Source organism: Arachis ipaensis, chromosome B07, assembly GCF_000816755.2.
Source record: "Arachis ipaensis cultivar K30076 chromosome B07, Araip1.1, whole genome shotgun sequence".
Classification (NCBI taxonomy): Eukaryota; Viridiplantae; Streptophyta; class Magnoliopsida; order Fabales; family Fabaceae; genus Arachis; species Arachis ipaensis.
Window position 1 is genome coordinate 107,336,592 of NC_029791.2, and position 5,333 is coordinate 107,341,924.

Here is a 5,333-nt window from a genome sequence, read left to right on the forward strand (position 1 = left end):
AGAAGTGATGGCGACGGAAGAGAGAGAGAGAGAGAGAGAGCCTATACGATGGTGATGCCACGAGCTCGACCTTCGTGCGATGCCGAGGAATAGAAAATAAAAATAACAATCACAACAATAGAAAATAAAGTAAATAGACATTTGCTGACAAAACTGACCATAAAAGATTGAAACTAAAGTTATACACATGTAAGATAAGTTTCGCTCGACAAAAATGACCAATTATTAAATTTATGTTGACAAGTCTGTAAGTACCCTTCTCATTTTCTCTTCCTTCCTCATATTTCTATCATAACTACTACTATCTCTACTGCAAAATCTACCATCCCACTATATCTACTCTTTTACTCCCACTAGATATTAATAGTAAGATTTGAGCAAAAAATAAAAAAATAAATCAAATTTATACATTAATTAAAAATTCTAATTTTTTCTTCTAAAGCCAAATCTATCTACGATTACACTGCCCTTTGGGTACCCAAAAAAAAAAAAAAAAATCTAATTTCATTTAATTTTGGATAATGTTTAAAAACAAAAGTATGACAAAAAAAAAAGTTGACTCATACGTCGTGCAAAGGCAAGGCAGAGATGTTTAGACAGAAGCAACAACACTATCTACTCTCTCTCCCCACATTTTTTGCACATTTTGACCACGGCAGACCATAACCGTTATTGTGTTGTGGTGTTGGCGGTGGTCGTCGGTGGCGACGTGAGTGATAACTTGTTCTAGATTTGATTGGATGGAGTTAGCAGTGGCTCCGGTGGTCTAAGCGAGATTCTTCCATAACTGATTCTCGAGGCTGAGCAATTTGACGCGTTCTTGTAAGGCAAAGTTGAGCTTTTTCTATCTTTTATTTTTTGTCATCCCTCTCCTTCAGCTTCGTCGTAAACCGTTTTGGAGTCTTTTTTTTATTATTCATTTTATGAATGTAACTTGTTTTAATTTTTTTAGGGATTTTGACTCTATTTTATTGTTGACTTGTGAAATTTTTACACTATTGTATATTTTTTTTCTATGATTGTTAGTTAAATATAGTTAATGATGGATGATGTTAAACCTATGATTGTGGTGGTGCTAGTAGAAAATAATGATGAATATGAAAAACAGTTGCGATGATGAACGACAATGGTGGAGGATGACTATGAAAATGTGATGACAAGGGTATTGGTAGTGGTAATGGAAGAGGAAGTGATGGTAAAGTTGATAAAAAAAAAGGTAGAAGTAAAGGAGTAAATCTGGTGGGATGGTAGATTTTATTGTGAAGATGGTGGTGATTATGAAAGGAAGATGAAGAAGGAAGAAGAAAGGAGAGGGGTACTTACGGAATTGTAAACAAAAATTTAACAATGTGTCATTTTTGTCGAACGAAACCTATCTTGTATGGGTATAACTTTAGTTTGAATCTTTCATGATTAATTTTGTCAGCGGCCTAATCTTTTTTAATAAGAAATGACTATTTACTCAGAAAATATATTATAGTTATAAATTTATATTTATTATACTTTTTTTACTTAATACATTTAATAAAAAGAATCATGTATAGAAAATAATATTTTTTTGTTTAACCGAATTTAACTAAGTTTGACCAGGTCATTTTAAATCGGTTTTAAATGGGTTTAAACGCTTCGAAATTTTGATCATATACCCCATTTAGGTCATCGTTTTGTAAAATCGTTATTGTAGACTCTTTTAAGTCATTCTTTAACACCGTGACTTTTAGGTCACTCTCCAAAACCGTGACCATAGTGTAAGACCCAAAACCTTTGAAAAAGGGCTATCATTAGCTAATTTCAAATTCAGTGTTTCTGTAGCTTTAATTTCAGAAATTTCTTTATTAAAGAAAATTAAAGCGAGTTTTGATTTATTGAATTTAAGATAAGTTATGATTATTATCCAATTTGATAATTATTGGATTATTTGCTATAATTATATTATAAAGTTGATAGTTATGAAATAATAAGGATTTTTATATGATTTGGATTAAATAATTAATATTTTAAATATTAATACTGTTACTTTGGAAAATAAAGGGTTTAATTATATTATTTCTAATTATTTTGATTTGGGCATTTTATGGAAAATAATTTGTACAATTGATGATCAAATAGTATTTTTCTATATGTAATTAGTATGGAATTTAATTTGGGTTTCAATTACTATATTACCCCATAATTTTATTAAAAAATTACCTAAACTACCCCTAACCCTAAAAACCCTAACCCAGTTAACCTTTCCCTCTAACCCTACAGCCACAAAACCCTCCCCCAACAACCAGCAGCAGCAATGCTGTAATGGAAAAGGAAAACAGAGGCAAAATCAGGGATAGGGAAGAAGGGGGAAGTAGGGAAGGGAGATCCGAGAGGGGAGGAGGGCGACGCAGCCGCCGAGCCCGTCACTGTGCCGATTCGTCGCGCGAGGAGCTCGTGCCGTCGCCGATCATCCTTGCGCAGCATCAGAGGCAGAACCGCGACCTGAAGAGAGCGCGAGCCATAACCACCGATGGAGAAGGAGGAGCGAGCGCGGAGAAGGTGAAGTCGCCGCTGTCGCCGGCACCTCCAGCCCGCGTCACCGCCGAACGCGCCGTGACCTCTGCCGTCGCCAGTCTGGTTTGCTCTGCCGTCGTGCCGTTGAGGAGAAGGCCGTCCAGACACACCGAACAGGAGAGACAGAGAGATCTGAGACTGAGCTGGGGTTCAACCACCATGCCCAGCCGTGCTTGCGTCGCCGGCGCCGCCTCGGTTGGAACTGTCGCCGTCAAAAAGGGGTTCAGGACGCCAGAGGTGTCACTGCGGGAGAAGAAAGCTGCATCTCTGTGATTCTGACCCCTAGGGATGGTTCTGTGACTTCCGGGACCACCGCTGGAGCTCCGGGCTGAGCTTCTGCCACTTGAGACACTGCTGCCGTCGCCGGAAAAGTATGCCGGTAAGGGTTTCGAACTTGGTTTTCGTTTCTTGTGGGATTATGGGAGTTTTATTGTCGCGGCATGTTGGTTTCAGTCACTATCGCTGGAGTCCGGTCGCCGCTGCTGCTTGAGGTGGCTGCCGGGGCTACCGCCAAACCGGTTCAGAGGCCGTTGCTATTTTTGTTTTCGTATTACAGTAAGTATTTTACGTTTCGAAAACCTCCGCGTTAATGTCCTGTTATGTATATTAAGGCTGATTAATTGCTAACTGTTCTACTTGTAATAACTGTTTGTTTGTGCTTGAACTTCCTATTTGTGTTTGCATCTGGAACTCTGTTGGATTGTGGTGATTGGTTGTTGGTTGGATTGTTTGGGCCTAGGGCCGTGGTTGGAAAGACATGAACTGATGGTTGATTTCGGTTTTGTGGTTCTGGTTTGGAATAAAATTATGAAAGGCTATTTTGGTTCAGCATAGATAAACATAGACTCCTTTCAAGTCACTCTTTAAAACTCTGACTATAGATCCTTTTAGGTTGTAAGAACCGCGAATTAATTAACTGATTAATTAACGTAAAATAAATATAATTTAATTGCCCAAAATAGTGTCAAAATTTTAGAATATTAATTGAAAAATTTAAATATGATATTTAGACTCAGTAGATTTTTCTGAGTTAAAAAATATAATTTTCTTCAGAAAATTGCGTAAAAACCGGTAACGGTAAATTAACCGGCAGTACCGGCTCAAGTCTGTTCGCTACTGTGCGAGAATAATATAAACAGTAGAAAATCTTATAAAAATCTTTATCATTGAAAACTAGACACTAATTTTAAAGGTTTGACCCAAAGTTGGGCCAAACGGGCCAAAAACGCTAACGGGCTCGATCGGGTCTAAGTTGGGCCCAAGCCTAACATATAAAAGGTCACTTAAGTGACGAATTCACTCACTTTCAGCACAAGGAGGCTGAAGCAGCATGAATAAGAGGAAGAGAGGAGAGGGTTTCACAAATACTATTCACCTCATCATTCATTTGATCATAACTCGAGCTACAATGCTCCGATTCGCGTGTCATCAGCGGCTACGTAAAGCTCCCGCCGAGCCCGTCAGCTCTATCTAACCTTTGTTGGTAAGAATTAGAATTTTCATCTCTTTTTTCTACCCTAAAAATCCGAAAATATGGGTGATGATTTTGAAGAAATTTTTGTGCCTTGATTGTTTAGGTGGTGCTTAAGATTTGGCTATTGGTGGTTTGTGCCCCAAACACCATCGGAAAAGGTAAGGAAACTCTTTACCTTATGAAATTGTAATTTTGATGAACCCTAGATATTGATTTGTGTTAATTGATGTGTATAGCTTGGGAAAAAATTGGTTGTTGATGCTTGTTGAAGCTTGTTGGTAATTTTGGAAGCTTGGAAGTGAAGTTGCAAGCTGGAAACCTGACCTTGGAGGTGTTGGAGCCTTGAAAATTGAGGAAAAAGTGAAATTGGAAGTGTTCTGGGTTGAGCAGAAAATCGGCCAAGGTATGGTTTCGGTTTCCTGTATCTAAAATGTAATGTGGTGTGAAAACTTAGGCTAGTGACTCATAGGATAGGAATTGAATTTGTGATGATGGTTGATTGGTTGTTGGAATTGTGGCATAATTATGTAATTATTGGTTTTTGGAGGGTATGATTGAAGTTCTTGATTGATGATGTATGTGAGTTTTATATGATGATGATACTTGGTATATGTAAAGTTGAATTTAAGTTGAAATTTGTGCTTGATATGGATAATTGGTCTTGTATGTTGATCTTGTGGAATTAGAGACCTTGGTGGCGGAGTTTGATGAAAATGGAAGGTTGGTATTCGATGATGTATATTGTGGATTATTGAATTAAAATTTATGAATTAGAGTGTTGATGTGTTGTGGAATGAATATGGAAGTTGTAATGTCATTGAGATTGAAATAGTAAGGTTTTGGTTGGTTTTAAAATGAATTTGGAATTATATGTTTTGGAAATTGGGAGTTTATGAACTTTGGTAAAAATAAAATTTTGATGAACTTCAATGAATCATATCTCAAGCTATTGCTTTTGAAAATTGATGATTTTTATATCAAATGAAAGATAATTTCACAAGCTTTAAAATGGTTTAAATTTGATGAAAATCTGAATTTTGTGGAAGGAGATATGATCGTTAAAAGTTGGGGTCTGAAATCTGAATTCTGTGAATTTTGCAGAATTTGAGATTTCTGGTTTGTGTGCGCACGCACAGCCCTATGCGCATGCACACCTCGTGGACTTTTGAATTTGTGCGCACGCACAGCCTTGTGTGTACGCACACACGGGGAAAGGGCTACTGATGGGAGCGCTAGCACACAGCCTTGTGCGTACGCACACGTTGGGAAGGACGTTCTATTGATGGCACTGGCACGCCTTGTGCGCGTACTCAAC